Below are 15,386 nucleotides of genomic sequence, written 5' to 3' on the forward strand. Positions count from 1 at the left end.
AGCACTGTCCCTGCACCCTATCCTCCTTCTCTATTTATTTCTCTCCCTAACATGCTATTTACAATTTATCTTTCTCTTGCTTACTTTTCCTCTTCCCTGCTGGATGAAGGTTCCACAGGGTCAGGGGTTCCTGTCTGTTGTGTTCACTGTTGCATCCTCGGTGTACTATGATTGATGCTTAATATATATTTGTTGAATTCAATTTTCCCAAGTGATTCTCTTGCTTAAAATCCCTCAGTGACTCTTATCTCCCTCCAAAGAAAGTCCCCTCCTTTGCCAGCACAAAAGGGCTTTTGGGGTCTGGCCCCTGCCCACCTTTCTGACCTCCTCTATTACCACATTGCCCTCCAGAACACAGCTGGATGGAATGACCCACCACCACCTACAGTGGCTCTTCCACATCTGGTTTTCTCATGTGCCACCTCCTCTTCCAAGCATGCTCTTCAGAAGTCACCTCTTTTGGGACTCATTTTGGGGGTCACCCAAATGAGTGACCTGAGCCCAAGAAGCTGACCTGAGCCCAAGGTGGGGTAGGTCCCACTCTTGTGCTCCCATGGTCCACTGGACCCTTGCCTCTCATAGCCTGTACCAGACTCACTCATTTGTTCACTCGTCTGCCACCTACTTGAGAGCAGAGGTGCTGTCACCCTCCAGTTGGTACCTCCAGCCCCTAGCCAAGGAGACGCTTGGTGAATGTTATTATTATTATTATCTTTGGTAAACATTTATTAAATCAATGACTTTCCCCAATAAGTACTGTCGACATACAGCTCATCTTACTGATTCATGGATCAGTATGTAGATTAACTTGTTCACACGGCAGAGTGACAGAGCTGATTTCCCTTTTCAGAGCTTCTTTTCTTCAAAGCATAAAAAAGAGGGAGAAGCACAGGATGAGGGAAAGCAGAAGTCACCTCGACACTCAGCAATCAGAATGGCTTCAAGGACACTCCTGGAGTCTACAGGCACCTGCTGCATGTCCTAGTGCAGGAGAAGTTTTTTATTACGGTTCAAATTTCCCCACAAAAAAGACACATTTTAGTCCAAATTTATTACAGTCATGGGACTCCTTGATCTGTCTGGCTCAGCAGCATTTCTAAAGTAAACTGAATGAGAGCTAGTTTCATTTAGTCATTAAAAATCACCTACGTTGAAGGTTAAATGTCCACAGACCATCATGTATTCATTCAATAAACTTCTACGTAGTTTCGGTGCCATGCCAGGCCCTGCGCCAGCCTTTGGGGGAGGTGTGGTGACATGGAAGAGGTCACCTCTACCTTCAGAGAAGGCACTGTCCGGGGGTCCGTGAAGGAGCCATTGGAGCTATTTAAATGGTTCCACACTTTGTGTTACGGTTTACTGAACTGAAGGCAGCTGCCTTCATTGGAAGCAAAGAGTAGTGATTTCTTTTGTACCTGAAGCAGGCACAGACTCCAGCTAAATTATTCCATTTAATCCTGGCAACTTTACCACATTACAGATGAATAAACTGAGACTCAGTGAGACTAGATAAGCGACCCAGGCCACAGTCGAAAAAGTGGTGGAACTAAGATTCCAGTGACATCTGTCATTCCCCGAAGGCCATGCCCTTTACACGCCAGCACCTTGGTAATAGGAACACCCTCTAAGGCCATGAAAAGAATACCCACAGCCCACAGAAATGTACAAAGTCGCCAAGTCTAAACAAACTCTACTGGGATCTGTTTACAGCTCCTTGAAAGCCAACTGCCATCCAATAAATTTACAAATGAAGCACACACAAACACATATCCTTAAGTTGAAAAGAAAAGTTGACATAAAGGAACAGTCTACGTGTTCACTTATTGTTAATAGGCATCGCCAGTCCAAGGACACAGTGAGCGACATCTATGCCAGGCCTCTCCCTACTCTGGGAGGCATTTTGTGAGGGCCAGGGGCTTTTGGCTTCCCCTAGAGAGCAGAAGGGTGTTAACACTTGGGCCACAGTGCACGGAGAGGCAGAGGGCCTAGCACGCTCAGACCCCAGGGAGTGGAGGGAGAAGCAGGAGCTCAGGGGAGACCCCTGCTCACTGTGGCCACACTTTGGCTTACATCCCTAACTCCAGTGAGAGCTGACCCTCAAAGAAGCCATTTCACAGACCAGCTGCAGGCAAAGCCTGGAAGAGGCCCCAAGCCCACACTGCCGCCTCCCACAGCCTCTCTCTTCTTCCTGTGTGGGGCTGCCCTCACCCTGCTTCCACTGTGGCTTTTTGTTTCCAGGAAACACCTCTCCCTGGGTCCCTCCCCCAGAATCTTCAAATTATCACACGAATCCACCGATGGGCACAGTGATGAGGAATTGCATCAAAGGTGCTTCATTGGTAGGCTTTGAATAGTCTCTCCTAGGCAGAGCGTTTCTGCCACAGCTGAGAGTGTTATTATTCTGAGAATATGAATCACATCGCACCCACAGTATGTGAGAGGCAGATATGCCAGCTTCCACAACTTTCCCTCAGAGAAGTTCCCACCCTTCGCTGGGGGCCTGGAAAGGATTTAGCTGCGCACACCATAAACTACTGTTGTGTAAACAGTTTAGGACTCTACAGGCAATAACTTTGGGGGAAATCCCCACTTCCGTGAGCTGTGTTTTGGCTCAGATCCCTTTCAAGACTTGAGAAGCAATGTTAATCATCCAGAGTGTATTAAAGCCCCTGGAAAAATCAGTGAAAGGGTTTTCTCTTCCAAGCTCCTCTTCTCAGGGGACCGGAAGCCCGGGACGCTCTCCCTCAAGGCACAGGGACCCACGTTCTGGGCCCCTGGGGATTGTTACTCAGGACGATGAGGAACAATGGTTCCCTCTGCCAGGGCCTGGCTTTCAGGGACATCTGTGAAGTCGTGTCAAGCTGACTGAAAGGAAACCTTTCCTTCGGGTATGACTCTAGAAGAGCATTTCACCCAGAAGGAAGCTGTGGGGGCGAAAACAAATCAATGAAGGATTTGCAGATAGATGTTCTCTGGGCCCGAGTACAATTTACAAAATGCAACGGAAAAGAAGATCAATTTCCTCCCTCTCACTGCCAGGCTGGAACAGATTCCTGAATAAAAACAACTCTTTTCAACAGAACCTTACACTCGGCTAGAAGTGAGTTTCCTCAAAAGGCACAGGGAAAAGACTATGAATTCCTGAAATCCTACAGCAAGGATTTAATCTACCAGCATCAAAGCAAAGGGACGGGGAGACTGGAGGCCAGGTGACAGCACCGTGTTCCTGCCAGGACAATTTACAAACATAAAGTTGCATGGAATGAGTTTTCCAATAACACAGGGGAACAGCCACACAGACATCTTCAGACTGACCAAGTGGCAGCTCACTGATTTAAGAAGCAAGACCAGTCAGGGTTCTGCCCTTTTAATTATAACCTTAGGGAAGGGACTCAGCCAGGAGGAAATGGGTTTGCATGAGCCCAAGCTTGAAGAAACACGTTTCCAAGCTCCTCCAAGCCACTTTGGCAGCTGGGTGAAGCCAAGGCCAAAACAAACACGTTAGGAGTTACCTCCAGACCCCCTTGACCCCTCCCCTTTCTCCGAAACCCACGACAACTTGCTTCATCTCAACTAAACACAAGCTTGGAAATTGGAGAGGAGGCGGAGGGGAAGAGGGAAAGCAAGGGGGGCCAGGCAGCGTCCATGCAGTCAGTTGCATTATTGATTTAGAGCCACACAAGCCCCAGAGTGCCATCGACAAGGATCATACCTCCTGCTGATCTCGGGGGAAATTCGCCAAGATCCATGGCTGGGAGTTAAGGAGAATTTCTAAGCCATCAGGAAGGAGCAGAGCACTGCAGCTCCTCGGAATGATGGACCGGGACGAGCTTTAATTAACAGGGTCTGATGCCTCTTCTTTTTTGGTAACTGAGCAGATTTAAAGGGCTAGAGTCCCAATTTGGAGGGTGCCAGTGCTGCTCCTGCTGCTGCCGTTGCTGCTGCTCCAGCCACTGCTCCAGCCACTGCTCTTGGCTACTGGAACAGCTTCCTGCAGACCTCTCACCTCAGTGAGGAAACGGAGCTGTGAAAGTGGAAAAGTACGGCCAGTAACACTGGGGGTCTTGGGCTGCATGGTTTGAATCACAACCTCAGGGCCGTGGACCTAGGCATTGCCCACCTGAATGAGTGCCAGTGCCCTACACGCTGTCTCCCAAACCAAGGAGAAAGGCTGGGCTCCTTGGGTGCAGGTGGCATCAGGAGCTCCCCCTCTTGACATGGGGCTGCACGGACAGTGCCCAGCAAAGTGGAAAGTATGGTCTCTGCTGTGCTGTCTACTGAGAGCATGCCTGCCTGGATGACAGCCACCAAATAAGCTACATGCACACATCTGCCATGAACACGCATGCCTGCCCTGTACACGCACATGCCTTCCCATGCACACGTCTGCCCGTGCACATACGCATGTCTGTCCATGTACGCACACACGCCTATCTTCTAGACACCCAGAGGCAAAGGCACGGTACCTGCAGCCAGCCAGATGCCCTGTCTACACCCCTGTGTTTTACAAGTAGATCACCAAGATAAATAGTTGTGACAGAGCATGGCCAGGAGGGAGCCTGGGCTAGGGTGGTGGGGGTACAAAGGGGAGAGCAAACCCATGTGGGGAGTTCCCTGCCTCTCAGGCTGCCTTTCTGAGAGCAGGGCTCTATGTCAGGGATAGTTTCAATTCAAGACCATGAGCCCCGGATGGGCCCTGGCCACACAGCCTCTTTCCACTTGCTCCCGCTGGTCTATTGTGGAGCTTCACCTTGGGTAAGACCTCAGTGCCTCATCCTCATACTGTGAGGTGAGCAAAGCTGAACCTCGAAGGGCATGCAGGGAGGCTGATCTTAGCAGTACCCAAGGAAGCTGGGGGCAGGAGCCATCCTTCTGCAGCTCTCTCCCTTCTGGCTTCCCATCTCCCTATCCCATGCTTGGCATTCATGCCGTGGAGTTGATTTTTCAGTGTTGTTTCTTTAGCCAATACAGTAGCACCTTGGGCGATATTTTTAATACCGTTTTTCCCTAGTAAGCACTCACAGTAAGTCTGGCCAAGTGGGGCTCGCCAGACTCGGGGCCCCACCTTGAAGCGAGTGCTGGGGGATGTCTAGGAGGGAGCTGAGCTGTAGGATGGGGGGAGACCTTGAAATCCCACCTAGCTCTGCTATGAGCATATGTGTGACCCCCTCCCCATCCTGAGCCTGGATTTTCTCATTTGTAAAATGACAGTGTTGAACAAAGCCAGCAATGCTCTTAACAGAGAGGGGAAGTAAGAAGGGAGACACACAGACTTTTAGAAAGCACATTCCGTCACCTAAACACCAAATCCTCTTGGCTGGTGGGGACAGCACACTGCAGAGGGCTTGTGCTAAAAAATCTTGAGAAACGCTACACAGGATAATCTCCAAGGGCCTCAGAGTCAATGAGGGATGGACTGTGGTGGACATATTCTCCCTGATCACAGCCTCTCCTCTGAGAGATGGAGCCTGCATGCAGCCAGCTCAGGCTGGCAAAGGTCAGAAAGAGACAGCACTTTGGAGTCCAGCTGAGCCTTAGGTAAAAATCACTGACGACTGCAGTGTCTCCCCACCTTTCCCCCAAATCTCTCTCTGTGCACACTTAACCCCTGCCCAGCATCCTCCTCCTCCCCTCACATGCCCAGCGCCCTCACACCTACTGGCAATAACAACCTTGTCAGCAAAGAATCTGCTATCACCCGTTTAGACATGACTTCAGTGTAATTTCTTGTCTCCATCTTCCCGGGACACTTGCATATGGCATCTTCTCTCACTTTTAAATGAAGCGAGCAAGAGAAATGGTGCGATTGGGGCTGGGGGCGGAGTGGGAGATGTGTGCCTTGCATGAAGAGTGTTCCCACAGACTCACAACTCCAGAGCCCTCTGGCACCGCACGGGCATCTCCAAGGAGGATGGACTCTGGGATCAACAGAGGCTGGCACAGCAGAGAGATGCCGAAAAGAACCACTTGACAAAGAAATGTCTGGAGGGGAATTCCAAGTTCTACTCCTACTGCCCCCTGCAACCCTGAGGGTCTTCTTCCCAGTTTTCATTAATAAATTCAAGTCCCGCATTTCTGAGACTGGCAACAAAGAGAATGCTTACATAGGGGAGGAAGAGTGGCCTAGGCACCCTTTCGCTTGGAGTAGTCTTGGAGTACACATGCTCCCCACGTTAACCTGCTACCACCACGATGAACTCATGGGCCACAGTTCAAGTCTTCTTTCTCAGGACAGAACTAAGACCAGGCTGGATTCTTTGGATAAACAGGCTATGAGCCCAGAGAGTTAAAGGAAGCCAAGGCCCTTGGGCACAGGCAGTGAATGGCTTACTCAGCTCTGCTGCAGCCCCCCGCTGAGTAGGGAAGGAGAGGTTGTCTGCAGCATCCACCACCAGAAGGTGCCCTCTTGACGTGCTGACCTCTTCAAGTCCAAACTGAAGAGCCTGCAGCCCAGAGAGAAGGAGGTGTGCCCTCCCCTCCTGTCTAAGCTCTACTGTTCGCACCCTTTGGCCCAAATGATGACCTGCCTGTTCTCTGGTGACTGGCAAGTGGGAACGTACACTCTCTTCCTTCCCATATGCAGGGACTTAACTTTATCGGACTTCTACAAAATAAGCTTATCAGAATACAACCCAGGAGGCCTAATCTCTGGATAAGGTGGGAGTGATTTTGTGGAGCCTCAAAATTGGCCTGTCCACAAATCTGCTTTTGTGAATCTGGTCATTCACTATGGCCCCTCAGCTTGGGCCACCCACACACACTCTGCAATGCTAGGGCTGGGCTCTCCAGACCACTCTTTCCAGGCACTCCCGCCTGCTGGCTTCTTGTTGGTTCAGCAAAGGAGGACTCAAGGGAGATGGAGATAGGAAGCCAGAAGGGAGAGAGCTGCACAAGGATGGCTCCTGCCCCCAGCTTCCTTGGGTACCGCTAAGACCAGCCTCCCTGCATGCCCTTCAAGGTTCAGCTTTGCTCACCTCACAGAGGTGCCAGCAGCAGCTGCGTCATGACCCTCGGTGGTCAGACGACCAGCCATGCCACACTCCACCCTCTACCCTCGTGTCCCCTCAGCCATGGCAAGTCCTGCTGCGTCGACGCCTCTCTCAGGAGTCTGAGTACTGCCCCTGCAGGACCCCTCCTAGCCTAAGTGAGACCACCTCTTCTCTTGTTCCCTCAGCCTTGCAGGCAGTAGCTGTTCTTGCAATGATTAATTCTCGGGTTATTTCAGCTTTCCAATTCCTGTGTAACTAATCCTCTGTATTAAATGCCATCTGCTTGAAACATCTAGTGTGGTTTTGTTTTCCTGACTTGACGAGAATTTTCCTTGGAGATCCCAAATTGGAGTGTTGTGATAGTCACAATCTGAACATTCTGGCACATATTACACATTTTAGCATATAAATGTAAACATTTAAAGATTAAAAGAAATGACCAGAGAGAGTAAATTATTAAGATCATTCAGCAGGTTGCAGCCCATTGGCACATCCTTATATTACATATTTGTCATTTATTACCCCAAATTTAGACATATCAAAAAGAAATGCTCCCAGTCTAATTTTAGATCCACTGAATTCAAAACAAAAGAATCTTAAGGCGCAACTTAGGAAGTGAGCCTCGAGAGAACTGACCTCAACACCAGCCCAGCAGGGAAGGACTCTGGGGAACTTATACATTATCATTCTGCTTATTACTTAGCTGTGTTAGGTGCATTAGGTAAATGTCAGGGTGTTTCACTAATATTTTGGAACTTGGACCTTGTAGCTATTAGAGAATTGGAGGGCCAGGATTCATCTCTCATTTCATCCTCTCAGGGGTCTGAATTCTGAGAACAGCCCACCAAGAACAAAGAACCCCTGGGCAGAGCCTGGACAAGGTGCCTTAGGCCAAGAGGTCTGAGGGAGGACGCTGCTGTCTTCTCTTCCACACTGAATGCATGGCAATGAGACCTGAGAGCAAGCCTTGGTCTGACATCACCCAGACACACACAGAGAGGGGCAGCAAATGGAAGCAGCCCCCAGGGCTGGCAAGGCCTGCTCTAGTCCAGGTGGGCTGTCTGCAAAAAGACAGGAAGAGCAAGAAAGTGACTGTGCATGGTGATGAAATTTCTGAGCTGGGACCAGACCCTGCCCACTAATCCAGGTCCCAGGCTAAGACCAGTGATTAGCAAATCCTCCTCCTTTGGGAGGCTGTTGTGGGGAGGCTAGCAGCACAGCGAGTCACAGAGAGCAAAACTGTTCCCTTTTCTATGGGCAGGGGTAAGGAGGTGGGGAGAGGGAGTGAAATGTTTTTGCGGCCCCTCACATCATCCTTGCCTCTTTCCACTCTTCCAGGACGCCACATCCAGCATGACCCAGTGTGTACCACCCCAGAGACAAGGCCCCACGCAGTCCCCTCCTCTCCATCCCCATCACCACTGGCTTTACTCAGCCCTTTTCTCTCTCGTCTGATCTCCTACAAGAAAATTCTAAATGAATCCCCCTACCTCCATCCATTCACAAATACTGCCTGGTGTCCTGCTGGGCACTGGAGACAAGATGGCAAACAGGGGAGCTGAGGCCCAGCCCTTGGAAAGCTCCAGAGCTTGCAGAAAGACAAATATCAAACAATTGCAAAGAAGAACGAGGACAAGGAACAAGAAATGCACAGTGCTGTCCCCGGTTCTCACTGTAGGACTGACTGACTTTGGGGAATCAGGGAAGGCCCCTGAGGTGGGTGGGGAAGCTGGGACCCGCTGTTGATGATATGCTGGGGGAGAGATTGCTCCCAATAGACAGAACAGGCTCCAAGGGACCAGGCATCAGGCAAGGACAGGGAATGGAAGAAAGGGCAGCAGTGACCAAAAGGAGAGACTTGTTCATGGTCAGGTGGCAGGGTAAGCAGGGGGCACTCGTGAGGCCTGTGGACTTCATGGTAAGGGAAAGAGGCAGCTGCTATGGGGCTAAGCTGGGTCATGACAAGCAGAGATGCGCCTTTATAAAAGAGCCTTCATCTATACGGGATATCTAAGGAATCAATTGTACAGTCCAAGTAAACAGTGAAGGAAACTTGAACAAGAATCCACAGTTGGAGCACAATTGGATCAATCTTTCTAAAATACATCACATTTGCTACCCATGGTGTTTGGGATAAAATTAAACTCCCTAATCTACCTGAAAGGCCCTTTGTAAGCTGCTGGTACCAACCTAATTTTCAGCACCTCTCATCTCCTTCCAGGTCCCTTCCTACTCCACATCGGCTACAGCCACGTGAAACCACTCGCAACTCCCATAAGAGGCCCATCTTCTACATCTCTGGGCCTTAGCACCTGCTGCTCCTCCAGCCTAGCGTGTCCTTCTTTGCTGCCCCAGTAAACTCCTACTTACCCATCAAGGCCTTACTCAGATGTCACATTCTCTGGGAAACCATCTACCAAGGTCCTCCTTACCCTCAGCCCCACCATCCTCCAGATAGAGAGGTGTAGCAATCACCTCATTGTAGAGACATTTTTCCTCCCACTTCACTGTCTCCCACTCCTAAGGGTAGCGACAGGTGTCTTTCACCTTCCTGTCCTTAGTGCCTGATATAGGGTGGTCCCACAACAAGTTCTGGATAAAATAAACTGGAGGATATATTTCCACATTAACAAGCTAAGTGAGTTTAGCTCCCTGGTGTAAAATGCAAAATTTGTAAAACTCACACTTGAGACGTTCTAATAAAGTGTCAACAATCTATAGCCACTAATGGCCTATAATCAAGGGACAGTCAGCTCAATAAGTAAATAGCTGTCCTGTTAGAGTACTACACAAGTAATGATATATTAATTTTCTTGTTTCCTCAAGTTAGTCAAGTTTTCTAGAGTCGTTTCCCTGTCCCCGCCCGCAGAGGCAGGCTAGACCAACCCAACGCAAGAACAAAAGGCCTCCTGGAGGCAACTGCTCCTTTAGTCTTGCCTGTGAGTCACTGAAGCAAAGGAAATGGATAGGGTTCCATTTTAAAGAAAAAGCATTCCAACATGTCACGGCTTCCAGGTGTAGGAGTACGGGCGTGCAAGATTTGGAGCCAGCAGCTTAAGCATCAACTTACAGCCTTCTCCCACGAAGGTAAAAAGATGTCCACCTCATTCCGTGGATAGTAAAGTGGAGGTGAAAATCCCCACACTTACTGCCCCGTCAGATTTTTGTGAACACATGGGATCAATTGTATAAATGCAAGGTCTGTCAAAGTCACCCCTTGCGTCCCAGATCTAACTTCTCGATCAGCTCGCATGCCCTGTGCTCTGAAATGTCATGGGCCAGCCTCCGTGGCCACCTTTACGTAGTGGATGTGGATTTGGTACAGGTGTTGCATCCTCCGCCCCTCCATAGCAGAGCAGAGAGCTTTGCCTTCCTGAATCGCCTGTGAAGCTGGCTTCTGCTCCACGGCCCTGAAGTTCAAGGTTTCAGGGGACCTGCAAACAGCAGAAACAGGATCCTGTTTTGTTCTTTCCAACCACGTCAGATTCTTCTCTCTCCAGTTCCCATCTCCTTCTTCTTTCCTTGTCTCTATCCCACTCCTTAGGTTGAGAGGGTGGCACTTCTGAGCCACAGAATAACTTAGGAGAGGGCATGACAGATTCAAAGCATGAACGGGACATGTGAAGGATAAAGTATCATTAATGAAATCTCTTCCCAGAGCATGGGGAGCTCTGGGCCTAGGGAGCCCCTTCTAAATCCAGACCCAGAGGGTGGCGTGGAAGGTCATTGGGTCCCTGTGCTGCTCGCTGGCTAACACAGCAACCCAGGGAGGCAGAGGGGCAGGAAGTCATCCCTGGGTGAATTTCCTGGAGGTGATGAGTGGCTGGCAAACAGCTTGATGGATAGCTTTGCTCCATTCACCTGACCTTGGGCACCAGCACAGCTGGCCAAGCCGTCTGAGCTCTCGGAGTACAGCAGCCCCAGTAGGGCATGCTCTGGATAACGCATATTGTAAGTGGCAGTATCATTTTCCTAAATCATGCCGCTGTCACTTGGCAAGGCCATCTACCAATGCTCAAAGACCCAACTTCCTCTCCTTATCTCATAGCCGGAGGAGATGCCAAACTCAACAATAAAACCAAAAAGACAAATCAGTCAGATAAGCCTGCATGTACCGACACAAGCTGAAGCCAGAGGAAGGGAAGCAGAGTGATGTCCACAGTCCCAGTATCCCAGCTCTAGACACAGAAAACCCAGTGTGGAGAGAGGGCTTTGGTCAAGCCATGAGGATCTGGGGAAGTTCGAGTGCTGGGCAAAGGGCAGCCCTGTCAAAGGTGTGAACAGCCACCAGCCAGCCCTGCAACCAGGGTCCTCTTGGGCCAAGAGATGGAAGCCATGCAGGGAGGCTTGAGTGGGGAACGGGACTGGAGCTGCCAGGATGCCCAAAGCACCCACTTCCCTTCCCAAACCAAAAGAATCCCATGCGGTTGACTCCAACCCAGCCACTTGCCACAGTCCACTGTGAGCCTGGACTGGATCTATGGCTTCCCTGGCCAGAGTCCTCGTTAATTTCCACACAACTAATACATGCACATCATAGAAAATTAGAACGCACAGAAAGGTAGTCACCCCAAACACCACCATCCAGGTGTCACTGCTGTTAATGTTTGTTGCCAACGAGAGCCTGGAAAAAGCTTCCCTCCCCACCTCACACTTCTTTACACAACTGCACCCAGCACCCAGCCGGGGCAGAGACTGGGCCACAGGTGCTCAACACCTGCTTGGGCAGGCTGTCCTCGGAGGCCGAGACTGGACTCCCTCAACTGCCTTCTCAGGTTCAAGAACCAGCACATTTTACGAGTTAAAGACCATCCTGGAGCCAACAACTAGTTCTTCCAGGGACTCGGAGAACGCCAAGAACCCAAGGACAGCTTGAGGGGAGTGAGGAAGATCACAAGCCCTGCAGCTAAACCATTCTTGGCATTCCTAAGCCCAGCTGAGATTGTTCATTGAACTTGGGAGAGAAAAGCCCACTCTAGACTCTCCAACTGCAGCTGACCCAGGTAATAGCGTGTCTCGAACAACTCCAGCTTTGGGAAGTGCACCACGCAAGTAAAGTCAGAGTAATAGCCCCAACTCCCTTCCTCACCCACAGGAGGAACAGGTACAGCTAGGATGACTTATGGTCCCACTTGGAGTCTTAAGTTGTCGTCATTGGGATAGATGCAATCACAGAGAAAATGTGCTGAAGGCAGAAACCACCAATGCCCTACATCCCAAACTGGGACTCAATCCATATCTGAGAATCCTCTGGACAGAAGTCAGGAGTGGTACCACATACATCAACCTCTAAGGCTTTCTGAGAGCTCCCAGGCCCTCTTGATGTCTCCACATCTGCCTGGGATCCCAGAGGAGTACCCACAGGTACTCTCAGTCCAGCTAATACTTTGGAGTCCAGGCTACCAAACTCAAATATCCTGGACAAAACACAGGAAGGTGTCTCTGATGCCTCTCTCCGGTCTTTCCAGAACTTGAGAGAGGTGAGAATTTGGGGATCAGGGCACAGATGGACACGCTCCTGGATAGCTTTTATTTGTTCTTCATGGCTCAATTCAGACATCACCTCATCCAGGAAGTCTTCCTTCATGCACAAGTTTAGGCTTCCATTCTCTGTCCTCTCAAAGCATCATGTACCTCCTAACTAGACTTCTCACACCATATTGTAAATTCTCGGAGACCTCTCTGCTCCCATACACATGCTAGACTGTGTGCTTTTGAGCCTAGGCTGTCTTACTGGCTCCTATCGGAGGCTATAACAGTGACCTCCTGCATCTACCAGTAGCCTGGGTGCCCCCAACACCAAATTTGTGTTTTAAGACTTGGTCTCTGTCTATTTGTACCAAGGTTAATGTCTTTCCACTTGCCCCCACCCCTAATTGCTGTAGCCAGGGGAAATGAGAAGTAGGAATTGAAAATAGAGCTCTAGGCCAAACCAATAGAAGAGAGTTTTGTAATGTCACAGTCAAGGTTGAGAAAGAGACAGACACTATTCCACCATAATAAAGTTCAAAAATTATGCTAGCAGGAGACATGAATTTTGTATGTAGATCATTGAAGTCTGTGGGCAGGAGATTAACTCTTGCAGTATAAGTGATTTGTTGTTTAAAATAGTTTGGGATGATCACAGAGGAACAGAAAGAAAAAGCAAGCTTCCACTCAGAGAGCAGGATCGCCTCCCTTCTCTTCTCTGCCTTCCAGGCTCTCAGTCTCCTTCTACTCTGGGCAGCAGTAAAATGAATGGGGATTCTAAAACTGAGGAGTTGAGCACCCCCACAGAAGGAAAAGCCCCAACCTGGGAGAGGAGAAAAGCAAAATGGAGCAGAATGAGGATGAAAAATCGGTCCAAGTGGGAGATCTGGTCAACCAAGAGGACCTCCACATGGGGCCAACACCCTAAATGTCTGGGGAGGGAGGCCCACGCTTGGTATGATGTGAGGGTCTGAGCCAATTAGCTTGCAGCCACAATACTCATCCTCAGCCTGCTGCCACCCCAGTTTTGTATAGTTTACACTCTATCACCTGGATTGGAGGTGACCTGGATTGAAAAACAGACTGAACTTTTCTTGAGGTTGTGTGTGTGTCTGTGTACATATATGCATGCACATGTAAACAGGCACTTCCCTGCAAACTAAGAAAAAGAACTAACCCTCCTCCTATACATCAGTAGCAGGCACCCAAGACAAGACAATGACCCAAGACAGATAGGGTCATTGACGTGGAGGTAAGGGGACACCTGGAGGAGGGCACCCAGCCACAAGGGAGTCTACTGTCTGGTGTGTGTGGGGAACCAAGAGGTCATTAGGCATTTACAATATCTTGTAGAAAATGTCACATAGAAGTGCAGGATGCTTTGAGGATACAGAGAAAAGTCATCTTAGGGCTTAGGAAGGCTTCCTGGAGAAGGTGATGTCCATGTTGGACCCTGAAGATCAAGTAGAAGTTAACCAGAAGAATGTTCCTGAAATACCCCTTACCCCCACCCCTGGAGAACAGCTACAAGCCCTCCTGTGGGTCTAAGATAAGGAGACCAACGTAGAGTCACACACTTCCACTGTGTCAGATCCTGTCTACTCCCCTTGTGAGGTCCAAGAGCTCACAGACCCTCTTACTTACCTGAGTTCCTGGAGGCGGTCCCAAATCCCTTCCCTGGAGCTGCCAAACTGGTCCCAATCCTGCTAGCTGGGCTGAGAAGATAGATTTGCAGTGCCCACACAGCCGAGGAGCCCCACTCCAGAGCTGGCCCCTGCCCGGCCCCTCGGAGCCCACAGAAGTTGTGCCAGACCCTGGCTCAGCCGCCTGCTCAGACTGCAAGAGGGAGAAGTGTGCTGCGAGAATCCTGGAGCCCAGCCAGGCCTCTCTGGCCAGAAGGCAGGTGGAGGAGGAGCTGGATAGAGCCTTGTAAAACTTCCAGAAGATCAGATTAACTCCCAATGAGCCGTAGAACCAGTGGGCTGACCACCACCTCTAAGCCCACTGCAGAGCCCCACCCAGGTTGGTGGGGAGCGCCTTCCTCACTCCAGTACTCTGGATATGCTCCTGGTTAACTTTGACTTGCTGCTTAAATCTGAGCTAGACCCCAGCCCAGCAACATACCCTGGATAGAGCCCTCTGCTACGGGACTGGCCATTGTCTTGCTTTAATCTTTTCTTCTGTAATATAATTTTTTTGAAATAGAATTCACATCACATAAAATTAACCATTTAAAGTGAACAAGTCAGTCATATTTAATATATCCACAATGTTGTGCAACCACCACATCTATCTAGTTGCAAAATATTTTCATCACCCCGAAAGGAAACCCTATGCCTATTAAGCAGTTGCTTCTCATGTTCCCCCTCTCCCAGCCCCGGACAACCACAACTTGTGTTCCATCTCTTTGGATTGGCCTATTCTGGATATTTCATATAAATGTAATCATATAATATGTGACCCTTTGTGTTCACTCTCTTTCACTTAGCATAATGTTTTCAAGGCTCATCCACGTTGTTGCACGTATCAGTACTTCTTTCCTTTTTATGACCAAATACTATTCCTTTGTATGTATGAACACATCTTGTTTATCCATTCATCCATTGATGGACATTTGGATTATTTCTACCTTTTGGCTCCTGTGAATAGTGCTGCTACAAACATTCAGATACAAGCATTTGCTTCAGTAGCTGTTTTCAGTTCTTTGGGGTATAGATCTAAGAGTGAAATTGCTGGGTCATATGGTAATTCTATGTTTAACTTTTTGAAGAATTGCCAAAGTGTTTTCCACAGTAGCTGAACATTTTACATCTCCACCAGCAATGTATAAGAGTTCTAATTTCTCCACATTCTCATCCAAACTTACCTTCTTTTTTTCTTAATAGCCATCATTGAGGCTGTCAAGTGCTGTCTCATTGGGGTTTTGAT

The 15,386-nt window shown here is 49.3% G+C and overlaps 1 protein-coding gene across 8 annotated transcripts in view; it reads right to left on the reverse strand.

The window, feature by feature from the left end:
• The window catches only part of CALN1 (calneuron 1), a 524,370-nt gene extending 509,890 nt beyond the window's left edge, over positions 1-14,480 (reverse strand). For 2 of the 8 annotated variants that reach the window (XM_070484482.1, XM_070484480.1), the window contains exon 1: positions 14,103-14,401. The gene's annotated coding sequence lies outside the window, so the exon portion shown is untranslated. Of the gene's footprint in view, positions 1-3,712; positions 4,025-14,102 lie in introns of all 8 variants that reach the window. The other 6 variants (XM_070484479.1, XM_070484483.1, XM_070484481.1 and 3 more) reach the window with 6 other exon arrangements.
• Positions 14,481-15,386: the final 906 nt, after the last annotated feature.

This window comes from Equus asinus, chromosome 14, assembly GCF_041296235.1.
Source record: "Equus asinus isolate D_3611 breed Donkey chromosome 14, EquAss-T2T_v2, whole genome shotgun sequence".
Lineage (NCBI taxonomy): Eukaryota > Metazoa > Chordata > Mammalia > Perissodactyla > Equidae > Equus > Equus asinus.